The following is a 24008-nucleotide window of genomic DNA, read 5'->3' as shown; positions in this document are numbered from 1 at the left end:
CCTGCCATTTTAAGGAAACATGGAGTTTTTACTGAAGAGCTGGGTAGCATGAAAAAACATTACAGTGGAGCTTAGCTTTAAGCCAGACAGCAAACCAAAGTTTCTGAAAGCACCCCTGCCAAGTCTACTTGCAGATGCACGTGGCTGAAAAGTAAAAGTAGCTGCTGGCCATTGTGACACACAAGGGGCTCTTCAGTTACTATCGTCTACCGTTTGGAATCACAAGTGCGCCAGTGCTGTTTTAGAGGGTGATGGACCAGATGTTGATGGACCAGATGTTGAGTGGATTTCCAGGATTATAATGCTACCTGGATGACATCCTTGTTGTCCTGGAATGGATGAAGAAGAACATCTTCAGAACTTGGATGTGACCATACATTGAAGAACTACGGACTGCGAGTTCGTAAGAACAAATGTGCATTATTCCAATCATCGGTTGAATACCTTGGACACGTCATTGACAGGCTCCATCCAGGCTCCATCCAAGGTCAAGGCAATCTTAAATGCCCCAGCTCCTCAGAACGTCAGAACTACGTTCTTTCCTGAGGTTACTGAATTACTATGGACGCTTTATTCTGAGTTTAGCAACAAAGCTCAAGCTGCTGCATCAGTTGCCTTGTCAGGACAACATGGAAATGGACTCCGTAAGGTGTGGAAGCATTTGTGAAAACCAAGGAAACACTCCAGAAATCTGAGGCATTGACACACTTCGACAGGTCATTGCCCATCCAACTAGCTTGGACCACACACTGGAATTCTGTCACTTGCTGCACACAGCTATGACATCAGAACTGCACTGCAACACAGATGGCCTTTCCAGGTTACCACTACCTGTGGTCAAACCAGAGTCATGCTAAGTGGACATCTTCTACTTCAGATAAGTGGAAAACGCACCAGTCACTTCAACACAATCGCGGAGAAACACCAGAAAATACTCGTTAGTACTGAGCTGTCAATTCAGTCCAGTTGTCTGCTGTGGGGGAGGATAGTTATTATTCCGCCTTGGCTGAAGAAACCAGTGTTGCAGCTGCTACACTAGGGTCATTGTGGAATGGTTCGCATGAAGAAAATCGCACAAAGCTACTTCTTGTGGCCTGGATTGGATGGAAGCATTGAGGAGAAAGTGAAAACATGTTCCTCATGTCAGAAGGCTTGCAACGTACCTCAACTTGCACCTCTTCATCCATGGGTTTGTCCGGAGGAGGTGTGGCAACGTATACACGCCGACTTCGCAGGTCAATTTGAAGAGAGAATGTTTCTCGTGGTAGACCATCGAGAAGCTTGGAGAAGTGTTTAGCCAGTTCGGTTCGGGTCGCCACTCCAACTCGTTAGCTTCAACGGACTGCAGCTAGTGTCCCAAGAAATTGCCATTTTCCTACAGGTGAAAGGCGTACAGCACATCAGGTCCGCTCCGTATCATCCATCTAACAATGGGCTGGTGGAGAGGGTCATACAGACCATAAAACATGCCTACACCTGTGCCAATGCCACAGTCTAGAGACTTTGTTGTTGATAGTCAGGTTGATTGCCGTTACCCTACAAGAGATAAGTGATGTTTGGACTTGGAGAACAAATCAATCAAATCAAATGTATTTATATAGCCCTTCTTACATCAGCTGATATACAGTATCAAAGTGCTGTACAGAAACCCAGCCTAAAACCCCAAACAGCAAGCAATGCAGATGTAGAAGCACAGTGAATAGGAAAAACTCCCTAGAAAGGCCAAAACCTAGGAAGAAACCTAGAGAGGAACCAGGCTATGAAGGGTGGCCAGTTCTCTTCTGGTTGTGTCAGGTGGAGATTATAACAGAACACGGCCAAGATGTTCAAATGTTCATAAATGACCAGAATCGTCAAATAATAATAATCAGAATAGTTGTCAAGGGTGCAACAAGTCAGCACCTCAGAAGTAAATGTCAGTTGGCTTTTCATAGCCGATCATTGAGAGTATCTCTACCACTCCTGCTGTCTCTAGAGAGTTGAAAACAGCAGGTCTGGGACAGGTAGCATGTCCGGTGAACAGGTCAGGGTTCCATAGCCACAGGCAGAACAGTTGAAACTGGAGCAGCAGCATGGCCAGCACGGCCAGAACAGACTCTCCCAACAGTTCATGAAGCAGGGGAAGAGTTGTTGTGTATTGGGGTTGTATAGCAGAGCATCATGGGAGTTGTGTATGTTGAGACCGAGCACGTTCCAGATAAATGGTTGAACTGATTTCCATCTCATCATTATTGAATTGTTATATGTCTCGTGCAACCCACGAGACATAACAGTTAAGGTAAGATTTGAATGGAAAAAGCTGATCCGAGAGCAGCAACGCCTTTCTTTCAATCCTGTCAGTACTGACACTATGCCTCAACGACGCACTTAGCGAATGTTCTCTCTAAAGGCACTATCCACTCGTCATAAATATCCACTCCCCATAGAAAATATGCATTGTTAAAACACTCATAAGTCTAAGTTCCCTTTCAGTCAGTCAATTTCGGTACAACATACATAGGGAGTCGCACTCTCGCAACTTTGGATGAAGGATATACAATCAGGCCCGACAAGGTCAATATAATCCGCTCCTCGCAGGAAGTCCCGCCATCCACACGTGATAAGCGTGAGGCTCGGATTCAAGCCTCGGTGTGAACCGGAACGTTTCACGCTACTAAATCAAATGATTGGAAAACGAGACTGTCTTACCTTGCACAAACTAAACTGTCCCAAAGTGGTAGAGCGTGCTCAACCCCTGGACATTGGGTGCTGAAGTTTGTACTTATTCTCATGTGTTTTCTAATCACAAACAATGAGTTATTCTTCAATTTGCTGATGCAATGAGTAAGATGGCTAAGAAAACGACAGACAACAATAATACATTTTTTAGTGATTGGTGTTATATTCAATAGTTTTATTATACTTTTTAAAATATAGATGTTCCAATGGCATGCATCAGCGACTGGTGTGTGGCTTGTAGCCTATGTATTGAGGCCTGGAGATTCTAAATGTGTTTATGTTAATTAATGGTAAATTATCGTGAGACCGGCATCCTTTTGCATGAAAATAACCGGCTGCCAAAATGTCATGACCGCCACAGCCCTAGGTACAACACATGTTTGGCCCTGCACCTTGTCAGGTGTGATTGTAAATCCTTCAACTGAAGTCGCGAGAGTGCAACTCCCCATAGTATGTTGTACCTTGTTTCCCTATAGTCATTGTTCCCACTAAGCTGCAGGTGCACGCAATACCCCCGAGACTGCCACAATGCAGAAATATCAGCCCACAGAGAGAAGTCTCAGGCCGTTGGCAGTAGGTGCACCCGATTCAGCTGCCCTGTGCGCTGGGTAGGCAAACTGTTTCCATTTTGAACCATTTCATGTGTCTGAAGGTACAAACTCTGCCTTCTCGGCCGGGACAGAGAGCAAATCAAGTGCACTGAAGGCCTACCTCTGGCCAGTTGAATGGCTCAGATTTCCATGTCCTCAGTAACATAGCAGGCATAAAAGAAAGCTACAGCAAAGTTGATTCTGTGAGATTTCAAAACATTTAAATCCATTATTAGAGACTGTCAACAAATACAGCAAAGTGCTTCTGTTTTTATGTGTGAGTTCATGTTTAACTTCTAACTCAACACTGTGAACACTTTGTATTCAACACTTTTATAAGCCAAAGCCATAAAATTCTAATTCTTCCTATTTCCACTCAGCGCTACAACAAGCACTGCAGCAGTAATGAATGAGTAGGAAAGTGTATCTACTACATAGGCTTGCATCGTTATTATTAGCGGCTTGGGTCTTTTTAATATCAGGGAGTATTTCACTTTCTCTGTTCATAGGAGTAACAACAAGAATTTGTGCATGAGGCAGAAATAATGCTGTGCAACTCAAGTTTCGCCATCAGCAGGACGACGTGGTCCCTTTTTGATCAGTTTCAGTAGAGGGAAGGGAGAGAGGAGGGATGATGAGAGGCGGACCCTCAGTCTGCTGCTCTCTCCCTCCGCTGCGCCTCTCGACATCCCACCGCTGAGACTGACCATCAGATGCAGGCACCATCAGCCCAGTAAAATCAGTCAATTACTAATATACTAATACTCTTTGTAAAAGTATTTATCTTCAACACGCAATCTGTAGATTCTATTCGATTAGATAGATTCAAATTGTACGTTAAACATCATAGCATAATTGAAAGATATGTGTTGCATAGAAACACGAAGCGGGTGGTCAGCAGAGATAGATGGGGTGGGCTGAGGGAAGCTGAGGGTTGGGATGGGCTGAGGGAAGCTGAGGGTTGGGATGGGCTGAGGGAAGCTGAGGGTTGGGATTGGCTGAGGGAAGCTGAGGGTTGGGATGGGCTGAGGGAAGCTGAGGGTTGGGATGGGCTGAGGGAAGCTGAGGGTTGGGATGGGCTGAGGGAAGCTGAGGGTTTGGATGAGCTGAGGGTTGGGATGGGCTGAGGGAAGCTGAGGGTTTGGATGGGCTGAGGGAAGCTGAGGGTTTGGATGGGCTGAGGGAAGCTGAGGGTTGTGATGGGCTGAGGGAAGCTGGTATGTGGTTTGGTATGTGGAATTGGAGACATGGTCAAAAGATAAAGGAAGAAAAAAAAGTCAAAATAAAACATAGCAAAAGTACATTTGAATGACACTAAGTGGCAGTGTTTTTATAACTAATGCCGGGTTGCTTGAGGCTGATACCGTGCAGGTGTTTGCACACATGCATATACACACACTGTCATTCAAATAAACATATACAAGAACACACACATACATGTAATAGTGCCAGACATGCACACAAACATATACAGTTGGCATTGCTGTTATGATTTCAGTTGCCCTTGATGTCCTTTGTTTTAAAATGTTTTTTTGTTGTTGTTTTTTTGCATTGTTGTTTGCTGTTTTCTTGTCTTTTACTTTTTTCTCTTTAGTTCATTCTCTTGGTTGTTGGTGCATTAGGGGGTTCTTGGGGTTGGGGAATGGCATTCATTTTATTTTATTTTTTTCCTGTGTGGGGGATCTTAGAGGGTTCAGGTTTCACAAGATTGTGATCATGAAAAAGGAAACTACGACATATTTTATATCACTTTGATGCACACGCACCCTCACATAAGGATGGCTCTGTTTCGGAAAGACTGATACATGTTTGATAGTGTCTTGATGCTGTATTGTTTGTCCTTCATGTTCTAATAGTTTAATGTTACCCCTTGTGTTTTTTGTAATACATTTTTTTTTAAATAAGCAGTGCCTCACAAGTAGTTTTGTCCCATGGGATAAATGTTGTGGATCTTAATTTTTTTCCTCATAATCCTGGACTATCGGACCACCATTTTATTACGTTTGCAATTGCAACAAATAATCTGCTCAGACCCCAACCAAGGAGCATCAAAAGTCATGCTATAAATTCACAGACAACACAAAGATTAATTGAAGCCCTTCCAGACTCCCTCTGCCTACCCAAGGATGTCAGAGGACAAAAATCAGTTAACCACCTAACTGAGGAACTCAATTTAACCTTGCGCAATACCCTAGATACAGTTGCACCCCTAAAAACTAAAAACATTTCTCATAAGAAATTCGCTCCCTGGTTACAGGGGCTCTGAAGCAAGCTTCCAGAAAATCGGAACGGAAATGGCGCCACACCAAACTGGTAGTCTTCAGACTAGCTTGGAAAGACAGTACCGTACAGTATCGAAGAGCCCTTACTGCTGCTCAATCATCCTATTTTTCCAACTTAATTGAGGAAAATAAGAACAATCCAAAATTTATTTTTGATATACAGTTGGCATTGCTAACAAAGCTAACTAAAAAGCAGCATTCCCCAAGTGAGGATGTCTTTCACTTCAGCAGTAATAAATTCATGAACTTCTTTGAGGAAAAGATCATGATTATTAGAAAGCAAATGACGGACTCCTCTTTAAATCTGTCCAGTATCAAGCTGCATACTGGACCCTATTCCAACTAAACTACTGAAAGAGCTGCTTCCTGTGCTCGGCCCTCCTATGTTGAACATAATAAACGGCTCTCTATCCACTGGATGTGTACCAAACTCACTAAAAGTGGCAGTAATAAAGCCTCTCTTGAAAAAGCCAAACCTTGACCCAGAAAATATAAAAAACTATCGGCCTATATCGAATCTTCCATTCCTCTCAAAAAATGTTGAAAAGGCTGTTGCGCCGCAACTCACTGCCTTCCTGAAGACAAACAATGTATACGAAATGCTTCAGTCTGGTTTTAGACCCCATCATAGCACTGAGACTGCACTTGTGAAGGTGGTAAATTACCTTTTAATGGCATCAGACCGAGGCTCTGCATCTGTCCTCGTGCTCCTAGACCTTAGTGCTGCTTTTGATACCATCGATCACCACATTCTTTTGGAGAGATTGGAAACCCAAATTGGTCTACACGGACAAGTTCTGGCCTCGTTTAGATCTTATCTGTCGGAAAGATATCAGTTTGTCTCTGTGAATGGTTTGTCCTCTGACAAATCAATTGTACATGTTGGTGTTCCTCAAGGTTCCGTTTTAGGACCACTATTGTTTTCACTATATATTTTACCTTTTGGGGATGTCATTCGAAAACATAATGTTAACTTTCACTGCTATGCGGATGACACACAGCTGTACATTTCAATGAAACATGGTGAAGCCCCAAAATTGCCCTCGCTAGAAGCCTGTGTTTCAGACATAAGGAAGTGGATGGCTGCAAACTTTATACTTTTAAACAAAACAGAGATGCTTGTTCTAGGTCCCAAGAAACAAAGTGATCTTCTGTTGAATCTGACAATTAATCTTAATGGTTGTACAGTCGTCTCAAATAAAACTGTGAAGGACCTCGGCGTTACTCTGGACCCTGATCTCTCTTTTGACGAAGATATCAAGACTATTTCAAGGACAGCTTTTTTCCAGTGTTGAGGATCAGCGTGGCAGATGTGTTGTGACCTTCCTGGGGGTGGCCCGTCAGAAAGTCCAGGATCCAGTTGCAGAGGGAGGTGTTTAGTCCGAGGATCCTTAGCTTAGTGATGTGCTTTGTGGGTACTGTGGTGTTGAACGCTGAGCTGTAGTCAATGAATAGCATTCTCACGTAAGTGTTCCTTTTGTCCAGGTGGGAAAAGGCCGTGTGGAGTGCAATAGAGATTGCATCATCTGTGGATCTGTTTGGGCGGTATGCAAATTGGAGTGGGTCTAGGGTTTCTGGGATAATGGTGTTGATGTGAGCCATTACCAACCTTTCAAAGCACTTCATGGCTACAGACGTGAGTGCTACAGGTCTGTAGTCATTTAGGCAGGTTGCCTTTGTGTTCTTGGGCACAGGGACTATGGTGGTCTGCTTAAAACATGTTGGTATTACAGACTTAATCAGGAACATGTTGAAAGTCAGTGAAGACACCTGCCAGTTGGTCAGCACATGCCTGGAGCACACGTCCTGGTAATCCGTCTGGCCCCGCAGCCTTGTGTATGTTGACCTGTTTATAGGTCTTACTCACGTCAGCTACGGAGAGTGTGATCACACAGTCGCCTGGAACAGCTGATGCTCTCATGCATGCCTCAGTGTTGCTTGCGAGCATAGAAGTGATTTAGCTCGTCTGGTAGGCTCGTGTCACTGGGCAGCTCGCGGCTGTGCTTCCCTTTGTAGTCTGCAATAGTTTGCAAGCCCTGCCACGTAAGACGAGCGTCGGAGCCTGTGTAGTATGATTCAATCTTAGCCCTGTATTGATGCTTTGCCTGTTTGATGGTTCGTCGCAGGACATAGCAGGATTTCTTGTAAGCTTCCAGGTTGGAGTCGCGCACCTTGAAAGCGGCAGCTCTACCCTTTAGCTCAGTGAGAATGTTGCCTGTAATCCATTGCTTCTGGCTGGGGTATGTATGTACAGTCACTGTGGGGACGACGTCCTTGATGCACTTATTGATAAAGCCAGTGTCATGACGTTTCCCTCTTTGGGTACAGCAAGCCGCATCCCCCTCTCCCTGTCTCCTACACCTAGGCTGCTGTGGTCAGAGAGAGGTCATAAATTCCTGGAGGAGATTATCTCCTCATGGCCACAGTATAGAGACAGAGTGAATTTTCATAGAGAACAAAGGAATTTCTTCCACCTCACAGAACTTGAGGTCTGAAAAACATTTATGTTCCGGAGAAGGTATAAAAGATCGGTTTCGAATCCAGCTATGAACTGGTCCGTTTGGTACAATTTGGTGAAACTCATAGGAGACAATACGGCCACATTACCATAACGCTGTTTATATAATAACCTCAGATATGAGGTTTACATCTAATTGTTGTATAAGATGAATGAGTGAGGATGATACTGTTTGTAAAATTGTGTAATGTGACTTTGGACTGTTTAATGAAGGAAACTCAAATTCCCTAAAAAGTTTCACTAAGTCCTTGGCACGCCCCCAGGGGTACAGACAGGACCGGGCATCATGAGACAGCCCTTTTCGATGTTCCGAATAAAAACCCCACTTTGAGAATTTCTCAACAGACAATGTTTCTCTCAATTACGAGAGGACAAAGGTTGCAGACCAGCTTACCTCGATAACGAGAGGGCCAAGGTTGAGACCAGACTGCTGAATCTTTTAATCATCCCACGTGGTTAAACTCTTAGACTATCGATACCGACAGAATAAGAACAAGTCTTTGATGTTAATTACTAGTCTGCAGCTAGGAATTCGGTATCATTGAACGGGAAGACCGACAACCGCCGAAACACATTCTATAACGACATGAATGAATGTCACTCTGAACTATCCATTCTAATCACGACAGAGAGAGAGAGAGGATGGACACTCTCCAACAGAAACAAACTTTTCAACAGAGATCCCGATGACACACTGAGCGTAAATATATATATTGATTGCAATTGTTCCCAAATGAGTGAGCGTTCATGTGCAAAGGATTAGCATTTCAATTGTTATAATTATCAACTCTGTAGTGACTTCTCAGCTGACCCCCACTCCCCTTTTGTCTAACAAGCCGCCATGCCGGTTTAGCCCACTAGGGCACATTCCCCTATCATTTCTTGTAACCATATTTACTTTGTTTATTTGTGTGTGCACTTCTGTGATTGTTTAGTTAGTTAATAAATAAATGATTTAAAACAATTGATTTATGGATGACTCATAGTGAAGACTGGGTTCGTGCAGATAACCAACAATTTACAACGTTTGGAATGAGACTAATGTGAGGTAAAATAATTAATTAATTCAGAAGACTATTGATCAGATATGAAAATATCTGAAAAGTTATATCAGGAAAATTATAACTTTGTAATCTGAATATTTTCCTTGGTGTTCCGACTACCTAGTTAATTACAGTTGCATGATTAATCAGTTTAATCGTGTAATACTAATTACAGAGAATCTTTGATAAAAACGAAAAGTATTAATTTAATGATAGTAAAGACACGACACCAGTGACTGATGTGGTGTACTCCATGTTCCAGTCTGTGCTAGCAAAACAGTCCTGTAGTTTAGCATCTGCTTCATGTGACCACTTTTTTATAGACCGAGTCACTGGTGCTTCCTGCTTTAATTTTTGCTTGTAAGCAGGAATCAGAAGGATAGAGTTGAGGTCGGATTTACCAAACAGTTGTGTTTTGCGTAATTGGGATTCTTAACTGAGTGTTCCGGTTCTTTTCTATTGCCATGTACGCTGTATGCCCTCTTAAGTTCTTCCTCTATTTCATAAGTTTGGTTTCAGTTGGGCAAGTGATCATAGAAAAACTCCTGAAATTATATTGCATCCATTCAGATACAGTAAGTGTACATTTCTTGCTGACATGAAAGAAAAGGTCATGCACAAGTCAAAATTTGCAGAAATCACATATACACTTTGGGGTATTCACATTCTGATTAATATTGTATTGTATTGTATTTTATTGCATTATATTTTATTGAATGTCTACCTACTCAGGGGGAGGGATATCTAGCTATGCAGGGGAACGAAGGGGTGCAGGGAGCAGTCTGGAACCCGGTCTGGAATAGGCTTTGCAGAACATCCCCAAATCCAGACACCGCCTCACTCCTGTGTATCTGGGAGCCACAGCCGGTATGAGGCTACTGAAGTGAGTGGAGATGCACAACATAACATTAGATGTAGTTTCAGATCAGATGCACAGTATCATAGCATCTTCTGTTCATGGGTTATGTGAGTTACCACATTAGAAGGGCTTTACAATATGTTGGCTAATGTCAACATTTGTATAACTTTTTTTGTCTAGTTCTGTCCCCTCTTTTCTCTCTCTTTCCCACAGTATATCCAACCCCACAGAGTCAGAGCAGATACTGAAGGATGTAGGCAGCAAATTGCGTACTTATCCTTTTGACAGAGGGGAGACCATCTTGAGTGGACAGGAGGAGGGGGCATATGGCTGGGTCACTGTCAACTACCTGTTAGACAACTTTATCAAGGTGAAGTTTTCACAGTTTCAGATCCGGCATCAGAGCTATTCAAGAACACTGAGGAATGAATGTTAAGCAGTGTTGGCCATGAAGAATGATGAATTAGAAACATTGGTTTGTTTTCATTGTTTCTCAAGACAAACTGTCCCTTGTAATTTCTTTCTCATTCTTTCCTTTGTCACTTGGTATGGCTTTCTCCTGGCAGAGATACAGTGAGTGCTCTGGACTTCGGAGGCGCCTCCGCTCAGATTACCTTTGAGACCACAGACGTGGTGGAGGATAAGACGTCTTGGATCTACGTCTTTATGGTCGAGACGATCACCCCTACACACAGAGCTTCCTGTGCTACGGCAGGGACCAGGTCTTATGCAGACTGCTGGCTCACTTGGTCAAGGTAACTAACGTTCTCTTAAAACACAGTAGTATCACAAATGCAGATTGATTGAGTACATCACAAACCAAAGTGCATAGTAATGCTAAAACAATAGAACAATGTTAGGCTAAAATAGTGCATACTGTATAAGCACTTATCACGATATGACTACAGAGCTGTCTTTAGTCTGCTCTGTCTCTCAGACTCAAGGTGCTGGTCCCCATATATCACACCCCTACTATCCAGCAGGTTTCATTGTCTCCATGAAGCTGGACAAGGTGTTTGACTCCACATGCACGGCAGACCAAAGGCCCTCTCCCTACAGCCCCCAAGTCTCCCTGACAGTCACGGGCACTGGGAATTACCAGCGGTGCCTTGGCAATATGTCCAAGCTCTTCTTTCTCCAAGTGCTCCTTTGATGGAGCAGCTTCATGGTGAGGAGGATCCCCATGCAGGGATTACACTTGAAGATCAATCACAGGTTCAATCTATGGTTCACTGTTTCTTAGAATTGATCCCATTTTTTTATTCAAATGTACATAATATCCTAATATTTTTTTAACATACTTTGGTTCAAGCTTTTTAACAATCAGATTAATTTATTTTCAGAAATTCTGTCAGAATAATAAGCTATTTTTCCATTTTCATTCATAGGCTTGTTCACTGTAAGCCAAAGCATGTAGACAAACAGCACACAGCCTCATGAGATTTATGGGACAAGATAATTGTCTGTTTATTGCTCTGATGTCAAGGGGCAGATTGAGCAATCTCTTGTATCCTCCTCTCCACAGGCCTTCTCTGCTCACGTGTTCCTGAAGCGCACAACTGGCATCACTGTCACGTCTCCCATTATAGTGGAGGGAGCCGTCCGCACTGTCTGCAACATGAGCTTCCAGGAGGTAATGCACTGAACTGCTGGGCTCGGCTGAGATGTTTAATATGAGTCTGGAAGGAGAGTTTACAGTCTAACCAGACACCTAGGTATTTGTAGTTGTCCACATATTCTAAGTCAGAACCATCCAGAGTAGTGATGCTGGACGGGCGGGCAGGTGCAGGCAGCGATTGGTTGAAGAGCATGCATTTAGTTTTACTAGCGTTTATGAGCAGTTGGAGGCCACGGAAGAAGTGTTGTATGGCATTGAAGCTCGTTTGGAGGTTTGTTAACACAGTGTCCAAAGAAGGGCCAGATGTATACAGAATGGTGTCGTCTGTGTAGAGTTGGATCAGGGAATCACCCGCAGCAAGAGCAACATCGTTGATATATACAGAGAAAAGAGTCGGCCCGAGAATTGAACCCTGTGGCACCCCCATAGAGACTGCCAGAGGTCCGGACAACAGGCCCTCCGATTTGACACACTGAACTCTATCAGAGAAGTAGTTGGTGAAACAGGCGGCGAGGCACTCATTTGAGAAACCAAGGCTGTTGAGTCTGCCGAAAAGAAAACGGTGATTGACAGAGTTGAAAGCCTTAGCCAGGTCGATGAAGACGGCTGGATATACAGTGGGGAGAACAAGTATTTGATACACTGCTGATTTTGCAGGTTTTCCTACTTACAAAGCATGTAGAGGTCTGTAATGTTTATCATAGGTACACTTCAACTGTGAGAGACGGAATCTAAAACAAAAATGCAGAAAATCACATTGTATGATTTTTAAGTAATTAATTTGCATTTCGGACGATACGAAAGAGAGGTTGAACAGACTGGTAATAGGGGTTGCAACAATGGCGGTGGATAATTTTAGAAAGAGAGGGTCCAGATTGTCTAGCCCAGCTGATTTGTAAGGGTCCAGGTTTTGCAGCTCTTTCAGAACAACTGCTGTCTGGATTTGGGTGAAGGAGAAGCTGAGATTTTTGTAATCCCCACCCCCTCCACTAAACAGATGCTAGTGAAGGCCCCAGACCAGTAGGGTCTTCTACAGGATTACTGTGCAGTCTCTGTCTTTGTCCAGGTCTGTCACGACTCCCGCCGAAGTTGGCTCCCCTGCCTGTTCGGGCGGTGCTCGGCGGTCGTCATCACCGGCCTACTAGCCGCCACTGATCCCTTTTCCCTTTTCTGTTAGTTTAGTCTTATGAGTTGCACCTGTTCCTATTTGTGTTTTCTTGATTTGCTTACCTATTTAAGCTTGTGAAGCCTGCCCTTGTTTGTGCGGGATTATATTTTGTTCACGTCTTGTATCGGACGTGTTATTGTGCACCGGGCCATTGTTACCCTGTATTTTGGGTTGGTCTGTGTTTTCCGCCCTGTGTTTTGGGCATGACCATTCTGTGCCGGATTAAAGTGCATTTCTCCGTGAACCCTCTGCTCTCTGCGCCTGATTCCTACCTTCCCCTCCTAGTCATCCGTGACAGAATCCCGCACCTTCCATGGAATCAACAGGAGCAGCCACACCTCCTCTCCCATCGATGGAGGAGAGGGTTCTCCATCACACCACCATTCTTCACCTGATTGGGTCAGCTATGGATCAGATGATGGACCGATGGGAGAGGAGTGGCCTTCGGGTGGGTGTCAGGGGTTTCTCCTACAACTGGAGTTGTACCTAGCTAACGTCCGTCCGACTCCCTCAGGGGAGGAGAGCGTGAGCGTCCTCGTCTCCTGTCCGACGGGGCGAGCCCTGGAGTGGGCCAACGCAGTGTGGAATGGCCCAGACTCGGCGAGGGATTGCTACCCCGAGTTCACCCGCTGATTCTGGGCTGTGTTCGACCACCCACCAGAGGGCCGAGCGGCGGGTGAACGGCTGTTCCACCTGCGACAGGAGACGAAGAGCGTGCAGGACTTTGCCCTGGAGTTCCGGACCTTGGCCGCAGGGGCGGGGTGGAACGACAGGGCTCTGATGGACCACTACCGTTGTAGCCTCAGGGAGGACGTCCGCAGGGAGCTAGAGTGTCGGGACACCACCATCTCCCTGGATAAACTGATAGACATGTCCATTCGTCTGGATAACCTGCTGGCTGCCCGCGGGCATCCAGAACGGGCCCTGTCGATTCCACCACCAGGCCCTCCTGCTCCCATCCCCATGGAGTTAGGGGGGGTTGCATTGAGGGGGACCGGAGGAGGAGTTTCCTCCTGCACCAGATGTGGTCGGCGAGGACACACTGCCAACCGGTGCTAGAGGAGCTTGTCTGGGAGCACTACTCATTCACCCCAGGTGAGTCAGCATCAGACTCACCCAGAGCTTCCTGTCGGCCATATGTTTGTGCTAACGTCTTTCCCTGGGTTTTCTCCCTCTCTACAGCATAAGGCGCTAGTCGATTCAGGCGCAGCTGGGAACTTCATGGATCGTGGCCTTGCGCTAAGGCTAGGGATTCCCCTGGTGTCGTTAGACCAACCTTTCCCCATGAACTCCTTAGATAGCCGACTATTAGGGCCAGGGCTGGTCAGGGAGGCCACGGTGCCACTGGACATGGTAACGGGGGATCATAAGGAGCGGATTAGTCTATTCCTTATCGATTCACTTGCATTTCCAGTGGTGCTGGGAATTCCCTAGCTAGCTCATCACAACCCAGTGATTTCATGGAGACAGGGGGCTCTTCGAGGGTGGTCAGAGGAGTGTTCAGGCAGGTGTGTAGGAGTTTCCGTAGGTGCGACTACGGTGGAGAGTCCAGACCAGGTTTCCACTGTGCGCATTCCCTCTGAATATGCCGATTTGGCTATCGCGACCCATTTACCGCCCCATTGTCGAGGGGACTGCGCGATAACCCTCCTGGAGAACGCTGCACTTCCTAGGAGCCACGTGTACCCATTGTCCCAGGAGGAGACAGTGGCTATGGAGACATACGTCACTGAATCTCTGGGACAGTGGTACATTCGGTCCTCCACGTCACCCGTCTCCTCAAGCTTCTTTTTTGTGAAGAAGAAGGAGGGAGGTCTGCGTCCGTGCATTGATTATAGAGGTCTAAATTCCTTCACACAGGGGTTTAGCTACCCACTACCTCTCATCGCTACGGCGGTGGAATCATTTCACGGGGCATGGTTCTTCACAAAACTGGACCCGAGGAGTGCGTATAACCTGGTGCGTATCCGGGGAGGAGATGAGTGGAAGACCGCATTTAGTACTACATCTGGCCATTATGAGTACCTCGTCATGCTATATGGTTTGAAGAATGCTCCAGACGTTTTCCAATCTTTCGTAGACGAGATTCTCCGAGACCTGCACGGGCAGGGAGTGGTAGTGTACATCGATGACATCCTAATCTATTCTGCCACACGCGCCGTGCACGTGTCTCTGGTGCGTAAGGTACTTGGGCAACTGCTGGAGCATGACCTGTATGTCAAGGCTGAGAAATGGGTGTTCTCTAAACAAGCCGTTTCCTTCCTGGGTTATCGCATTTCCAGCTCCGGGGTGGTGATGGAGTGTGACCGCGTTACAGCCGTGCGTAATTGGCCGACTCCGACCACGGTAAAAGAGGTGCAGCAGTTTTTAGGGTTTGCCAATTACTACCGGAGGTTTATCCGGAGTTTTGGTCCGGTGGCTGCTCCCATTACCTCACTGCTGAAGGGGGGACTAGCGCCCTTGCTCTGGTTATCAGAGGCAGGCAGAGCTTTCAGTCGTCTAAAGGAGCTGTTCACCAATGCGCCCGTGTTGGTGCATCCGGACCCCTTTTTAGCGTTCATAGTGGAGGTGGACGCGTCCGAGGCTGGGGTAAGGGCAGTGCTGTCCCAGCGCTCGGGCGCGCCACCGAAGTTCCGCCCTTGCGCCTTTTTTTCGAAGAAGCTCGGACCAGTGGAGCGAAACTATGACATGGGGGACCGGGAGTTGCTAGTTGTAGTCAAGGCTCTGAAAGTGTGGAGACATTGGCTTGAGGGGGCTAAGCACCCTTTTCTCATCTGGACTGACCATTGTGATCTCGAGTATATCCGGGCAGCGAGTAGACTGAATCCACGTCAGGCTAGATGGGCCATGTTCTTTACCCGGTTTCGTTTCACCATCTCGATCCGGCCAGGCTCCCAAAACACGAAGGCCGACGCGCTGTCCTGCCTATATGATACAGAGGAGCGGTCCATCGAGCCGAACCCCATCCTTCCACCTTCATGTCTGATGGCACCGGTGGTATGGGAGGTGGACGCGGAGATAGTGAGGGCATCACGGTTGGAGCCTGCACCCCCTCAGTGTCCAGCAGGCGCTCAGTACGTGCCACGGGGTGTCCGTGACAGGTTAATTCGTTGGGCCCATACTCTACCCTCCTCGGGTCATCCTGGCATCGAGAGGACAGTGCAGAGTCTTAGGGGGAGGTACTGGTGGCCCACGTTGGCAAAGGATGTGAGGTTTTATGTCTCCTCCTACTCGGTGTGCGCTCAGAGCAAGGCTCCCCGACACCTGCCTAGAGGGAAGTTACAGCCCCTCCCTGTTCCTGGTCACACAGGGAAGTACTACGATCCTGGTCGTTGTGGATCGGTTTTCGAAGTCCTGCATTCTTATCCCATTGCCCGGTCTCCCTACGGCCCTGCAGACTGTGGAGGCCCTGTTTACCCATGTCTTCCGGCACTACGGGGTGCCTGAGGACATCGTCTCTGATCGGGGTCCCCTGTTCACATCCAGAGTTTGGAGGGCATTTATGGAGAGGCTGGGGGTCTCGGTCAACCTGACCTTGGGTTTCCACCCCGAGAGTGATGGGCAGGTGGAGCGAGTAAACCAGGATGTGGGCAGGTTTCTGAGGTCGTAGTGCCGGGACCGGCCGGGTGAGTGGGCGAGGTATGTTCCATGGGCAGAGCTCGCTCAGAACTCCCTTCGCCACTCCTCAACTAACATGTCTCCCTTCCAGTGTGTGTTGGGGGGGGGGGGGGGTACTGTCAAGACTCCCACCAAAGTTGGCTCCCCTACTTGTTCGGGCGGTGTTCGGCGGTCGTCGTCACCGGCCTACTAGCCGCCACCGATCCCTTTTCCCTTTTCTGTTGCCAGGGGAGAGCATGGGACTGAGGAAGGCTCTGCCCCCCAAGCCCTGGTCTTGCCTCATCTTCCTTTTTGTCTTACTCATCCTCATTGCGCCTGGATATCTTCTACTTAAGACCTACCAAAAGAAGAAGGGCAGTGTGACGGCATCATCTAAGTATGTCTTCAGGACACATTTTGGTTCATTTTCTCACCAGTCAGAATATGCACTTTTTTGGCTGCCTTAACCCAGCGCAATTCTCAAATTCACGCTTTTAAACATTTTCGACCTGTTAAAGCAGCCGCTCTGCTATTTTCAAACCCTTGTGCCAGGGTTGTTAATTGACCTGTCTTATATCAACTTGCTTGCACTGGGGAGGGAGGGATGGAAATATTTGAAGTGCGCCAACGTGTCAACAGCGCTTTGGGGATATTTAAATACTGAACAAAAGCTGGTCTTAGCGGTAGGGCAGTTGTCTATGGTATGGATTTCGCCAGCGGAGGTGCACAGTATCCTAATCAATAGAATAGCATATCACAAATGTTTAATTAAAATATCACTTTTGGGAGCAGCAAAACAGACAACCCCTTTTTTCATCATATTGGATAATATTTATGTCCAGCTCCTGGGAAAAGTTTCGACGTGCGATGACGTGCGATGCCTTGGAATGAAAAATGTCAAGCCTATTTAGAAACATCAAGTTGTTAAAAGGCATTCTTGTTTCTCGTTTATCATTTAGTTGAAAAATGTATCTTCCAGTGTCCTCTGTTGAATTATGTGCACTGTCCGTGGCACTGAATCTGCTATTGTATTGATATTTGCCCACGTCTCGTAAACCCGACCCTAGGTGGACAGATACATTGTAGGAGGCAATCTGTCTGCCTATAGGGAGACCAATATTTGACTGATTGTTTACCTTTACAATTATATACGTGGCAAAGTCACCATAGAGACCATCTCAACGGCGAAGGTAGGCTAATCTTATTACGTTTGGTAGGCAATGTCTATTGCTCAGATATGCAATGCAATTTAGGCTATAGGCTACAGAAATTCAAATGCAACATTCCCATGTTGAAGCCAATAACTGTTTTTAAAAAGGTATATGAAAAACTGGATACGTAAACATTTGTTATAACTAGGACTATTATAGAGTTACTGTATGCTTTTTAATAAAATAGTAGTCCCTATCTTCAATGGATAGGACAAACATCCATGCTCTCCCCGACACAGTTTATGACAAAAGAACATCAAACAGCGTAAATACACAACTTGAAGCAACCACAGAAAGCTTTGGAGTAGGTTTTCATTGGCCAGTGAGTGGTCACACCTTCAACGTGTTAATTCATTCCTGCCTCTTTACGCTACCGCCAGGCGTTACGCCCATAATATTTTTGACACACCCAGGACTCAACTGCACCGCAAGAGTGCACTCAGAATTACGTTAGTGTTTGGTTTGTTAAAATAGAGTCCCTAGAGTTTCAATCATTCCAATGTCACACATTTCAGAGGAGGCCACAGAAGAAAAGCATATCCAAATTGACGAGGAGATGTATATTTCATTTGTAGTCAGATGTATTGATTGCCATTCAAACTACACTTTGTACAACTTTTGGTAATGGTTAAGTGATTTTATGGCATGCACTGTAATTCCGAACCATTCTATCAGAGGTTAAAGTCAAAGGAAGCTGCTGAGGCGAGAATGGCTCATAATAATGAACAAAATGCAGTAAATGGAATGTCACCAAACACATGGAAATTATGTGTTTGATGTATTTCATACCATTCCACTTATTCCACTCCAGCCATTACTACGAGCCCGTCCTCCCCAATTAACCTCTCTGATCTCCCCATCCCGGATCCGGTATCAGGAATACAGACTCAAGCTCATTACCATAACGCAACGTTAACTATTCATGAAAATCGCAAATTAAATTAAATAAATATGCCATCTCTCAAGCTTAGCCTTTTGTAAACAACACTGTCATCTCAGACTTTCAAAATATGCTTCTCAACCATAGGAAAACAATAATTTGTGTAAAAGTAGCTAGCTAGCGTAGCATTTAGCGTTAGCATTAGCGTTAGCATCCAGCACGCAACATTTCAACAAAAACATAAAAGCCTTCAAATAAAATCATTTACCTTTGAAGAACTTCTGATGTTTTCAATGAGGATACTCTCAGTTAGATAGCATGCTCAGTTTTTCCAAAAAGATTCTTTGTGTATTAGAAATAGCTCCGTTTTATACATCACATTTGGCTACCAAAAAAACCCGAAAATTCAGTCCTCAAAACGCAAACTTTTTTCCAAATTAACTCCATAATATCGACTGAAAACATGGCAAACGTTGTTTAGAATCAATCCTCAAGGTGTTTTTCACATATCTCTTCATTGATATATCTTTCTTGGAAGCATGGTTTCTCCCCTCAATCAAATGGAAAAGTACAAGCAGCTGGCAATTGCGCACCGAATTCCACGCAGGACACCAGGCGGACACTTGGAAAATGTAGTCTCTTATGGTCAATCTTCCAATGATATGCCTACAAATACGTCACAATGCTGCTAACACTTTGGGGGAACGACAGAAAGTGTAGGCTCATTCCTTGCGCAATCACAGCCATATAAGGAGACAATGGAAAACAGAGCTTCAGAAATCTGCTCATTTCCTGGTTGACGCATCATCTTGGTTTCGCCTGTAGAATGAGTTCTGGGGCACTTACAGACAATATCTTTGCAGATTCTGAAACTTCAGAGTGTTTTCTTTCAAAAACTGTCAAGAATATGCATAGTCGAGCATCTTTTCGTGACAAAATATCGCGCTTAAAACGGGAACGTTTTTTATCCAAAAATGAAATAGCGCCCCTAGAGATCAAAGAGGTTAAGGTACCACCAACCTACTGTGATTAAAGTGTACCTGCATATTCTACAATGCTGAAATGCAAGAATTCATGAATTGTCTTTTTATGCTGTTTTTAGACTTTGTGTTGACTCAGGACTGTGTGTGTGTGTGTATAGCATTCACTGCTAGAATGTCATGTAATTTTAAATAAGCTATGTTTATTTATTTTTCCATGTTGATAATCTGTCATTTCGTACCATGGAAAGATCGAAGAGATCATGTCCAATCAGGAGGGATCATTGTGAATAAGAAAGTTGGACAACTTCAAAATTGCCCATGCTGTCACGGATGCTATAATAGCACAGATACAAAGATGAGTCCTCACTCTATGTTCTGACTAGAGGGAGTACAGCTATGACTGAAAGTTACTTTTTGTGTCGCAGGTTAGGAGAATTTAAGCAGTAGGTTAGGATAATTAAAGTGGCAGGTTAGGAGACTTAGGAAAAGGATTGGTGTTAGCTAAAATGCTCTCCTAACCTCGTTATTGAAGTGCCGAAAAAAGTTTCCCGTAACAATGGTCAGAGACAGAAGATGAGGAGAGGCACCCCACTCTCTGTTTTCTTTCCTGGTTCAATGAAAGTCAACTAAGGGTGCGTTCATAAAATCACTCTATCTACTCTGATTTCAGAGCACTCACATCTGAGTGTGCCAGAGCCTAGAATAAATGATGAATTTAAAAACTCGCAACACCTGTTGAATCTGACCAGTGTCAGCAAATGTCGGCAAAAAAAACTGTAATTAAATATTGCCAGCAGCACAGTAAGTCGCTAACGAACTATATGTTAGTGACTGTAACTGTACGTACAGTCCCCAACCAGAAGCCATGGATTACAGGAAACATTCACACTGGGCTAAAGGGTAGAGCTGCTGCTTTCAAGGAGCGGGACTCTAACACGGAAGCTTATAAGAAATCCTGCTATGCCTTCCGAACCATCAAACAGGCAAAGCGTCAATACAGGATTAAAATCGAAGCGTATGACACTGGCTCCGATGCTCGTCGGATGTGGCAGGGCTTGCAAACTATTACAGACTACAAAGGGAAGCACAGCCAAGAGCTGCCCAGTGACACGAGCCCACCAAGCGAGCTAAATCACTTCCTATGCTCGCTTCGAGGCAAGTAACACTAAAACATGCAGGAGAGCATCAGCTGTTCCAGATGACGGTGTGATCAGGCTCCCCGCAGCCAATGTGAGTAAGACCTTTAAACAGGTCAACATTCACAAGGCCGCAGGGCCAGATGGATTACCAAGACGTGCACTCAGAGCATGGGCTGACCAACTGGCAAGTGTCTTTTCTGGCATGTTTAACCTCTACCTGTCTGAGTCTGTAATACCAACATGTTTCAAGCAGACCACCATAGTCCCTATGTCCAAGAACACTAAGGTAAGCTGCCTAAATGACTACCGACCCGTAGCACTCAGGTCTGAAGCCATGAAATGCTTTGAAAGGCTGGTCATGGCTCACATCAACACCATTATCCTAGAAACTCCAATTTTCATACCGCACCAACAGATCCACAGATGATGCAATCTCTGTTGCACTCCACACTGCCCTTTCACACCTGGACAAAAGGAACACCTACAGTTGAAGTTTACATGAACCTTAGCCAAATACATTTAAACTCAGTTTTCACAATACCTGACATTTAATCGCAGTAAAAATTCCCTGTCTTAGGTCAGTTAGGATCACTGCTTTATTTTAAGAATGTGAAATGTCAGAATATTAGTAGAGAGAATTATTAATTTCAGCTTTAATTTCCTTCATCACATTGCCAGTGGTTCAGAAGTTTACATACACTCAATTTGTATGTGTTAGCCTTGCCTTTAAATTATTTAACATGGGTCAAATGTTTGGGTAGGCTTCCACAAGCTTCCCACAATAAGTTGGGTGAATATTTGCCCATTCCTCCTGACAGAGCTGGTGTAACTGAGTCAGGTTTGTAGGCCTCCTTGTTCGCACATGCTTTTTCAGTTTTGCCCTCACATTTTCTATAGGATTGAGGCCAGGCTTTTGTGATGGCCACTCCAATACCTTGACTTTGTTGTCCTTAAGCCATTTTGCCACAACTTTGGAAGTATGCTTGGGGTCATTGTCCGTTTGGAAGACCCATTTGTGACCAAGCTTTAACTTCCTGACTGATGTCTTGAGATGTTGCTTCAATATATCCACATAATTTTCCATCCTCATGATGCCATCTATTTTGCGAAGTGCACCAGTCCCTCCTGCAGCAAAGCACCCCCACAACATGATGCTGCCACCCCCGAGCTTCACGGTTGGGATGATGTTCTTTGGCTTGCAAGCCTCCCCTTTTCCTCCAAACATAACGATGGTCATTATAGCCAAACAGTTATATTTTTGTTTCATCAGAACAGAGGACATTGCTGAGCGGCCTTTCAGGTAATGTCAATATAGGACTCGTTTTACTGTGGATATAGATACTTTTGTACCCGTTTCCTCCATCACCTTCACAAGGTCCTTTGCTGTTGTTCTGGGATTGATTTGCACTTTTCGCACCAAAGTACGTTCATCTCTAGGAGACAGAATGCGTCTCCTTTGTGAGCGGTATGACGGCTGCCTGCGTGGTCGTATGGTGCTTATACTTGCACTTGGCTGATTTCTTTTGATTTTGCCATGATGTCAAGCAAAGAGGCACTGAGTTTTTAGGTAGGCCTTGAAATACATCCACAGGTACACCTCCAATTGACTCAAATGATGTCAATTAGTCTATCAGAAGCTTCTAAAGCCATGACATCATTTTCTGGAATTTTTCCAAACTGTTTAAAGGCACAGTCAACTTTGTGTATGTAAACTTCTGACCCACTGGAATTGTGATACAGTGAATTAAGTGAAATAATCTGTCTGTCAACAATTGTTGGAAAAATTGCTTGTGTCATAGACAAAGTAGATCTCCTAACCAACTTTCCAAAACTATAGTTTGTTAAGAAGAAATTTGTGGAGTGGTTGAAAAACAAGTTTTAATGACTCCAACCTAAGTGTATGTAAACTTCCGACTTCAACTGTATGTGAGAATGCTAATCATTGACTACAGCTCAGCGTTCAACACTATAGTGACCTCAAAGCTCATCACTAAGCTAAGGACCCTGGGACTAAACACCTCCCTCTGCAACTGGATCCTAAACTTCCTGACGGGCCGCCCCAAGGTGGTAATGGTAGGTAACAACACATTTGCCTTGTTGATCCTCAACACGGGGGCCCCTCAGGGGTGTGTGCTCAGTCCCCTTCTGTACTCCCTGTTCACTCATGCCTGCACGGCCAGGCAGGACTCCAACACCATCATTACGTTTGTCGATGACACAACAATGGTAGGCCTGATCACCGACAACAATTAGAATAGGAATAGGTTTGGTCGTGCCCTCTTCACGACTGTCTTGGTGTGCTTGGACCATGTTCATTTGTTGGTGATGTGGACGCCAAGGAACTTGAAGCTCTCAACCTGCTCCACTACAGCCCCGTCGATGAGAATGGGGGGGGGGGGGGGGGGGGGGGGGTGCTCTGTCCTCCTTTTCCTGTAGTCCACAATCATCTCCTTTGTCTTGATCACGTTGAGGGAGAGGTTGTTATTCTTGCACCACATGGCCAGGTCTCTGACCTTCTCCCTATAGGCTGTCTAATCGTTGTCGGTGAAAAGATTTGGCATGGGTCCTCAGATCCTCAAAAGGATTTACAGCTGCACCATCGAGAGCATCCTGACGGGTTGCATCACTGCCTGGTATGGCAACTGCTCGGCCTCCGACCGCAAGGCACTACAGAGGGTAGTGCGTACGGCCCAGTACATCAACGGGCCAACCTTCCTGCCAACCAGGACCTCTATACCAGGCGGTATCAGAGGAAAGGCCCTAAAAATTGTCATAGACTCCAGCCACCCTAGTCATAGACTGTTCTCTCTGCTACTGCACGGCAAGCAGTACCAGAGCACCAAGTCTAAGTCAAAAAGGCTCCTAAACAGCTTAATAACTCCACCTACATTTTCATATTACCTCGACACCGCTACCCATTGTACAGTGCCTTGCGAAAGTATTCGGCCCCCTTGAACTTTGCGACCTTTTGCCACATTTCAGGCTTCAAACATAAAGATATAAAACTGTATTTTTTTGTGAAGAATCAAAAACAAGTGGGACACAATCATGAAGTGGAACGACATTTATTGGATATTTCAAACGTATTTGGCTCCATCCATCTTCCCATCAATTTTAACCATCTTCCCTGTCCCTGCTGAAGAAAAGCAGGCCCAAACCATGATGCTGCCACCACCATGTTTGACAGTGGGGATGGTGTGTTCAGGGTGATGAGCTGTGTTGCTTTTACGCCAAACATAACGTTTTGCATTGTTGCCAAAAAGTTCAATTTTGGTTTCATCTGACCAGAGCACCTTCTTCCACATGTTTGGTGTGTCTCCCAGGTGGCTTGTGGCAAACTTTAAACGACACTTTTTATGGATATCTTTAAGAAATGGCTTTCTTCTTGCCACTCTTCCATAA

The 24008-nt window shown here is 45.3% G+C and overlaps 1 pseudogene; it reads left to right on the top strand.

Moving 5' to 3' along the window:
• The first annotated feature begins 9867 nt into the window (after nucleotides 1–9867).
• LOC110525119 lies at nucleotides 9868–13429 on the top strand (annotated as a pseudogene).
• The last annotated feature ends 10579 nt before the right edge of the window (nucleotides 13430–24008 follow it).

This window comes from Oncorhynchus mykiss, chromosome 6, assembly GCF_013265735.2.
Source record: "Oncorhynchus mykiss isolate Arlee chromosome 6, USDA_OmykA_1.1, whole genome shotgun sequence".
Taxonomy (NCBI): Eukaryota; Metazoa; Chordata; class Actinopteri; order Salmoniformes; family Salmonidae; genus Oncorhynchus; species Oncorhynchus mykiss.
This window is presented reverse-complemented; position numbering and strand designations above follow the sequence as displayed.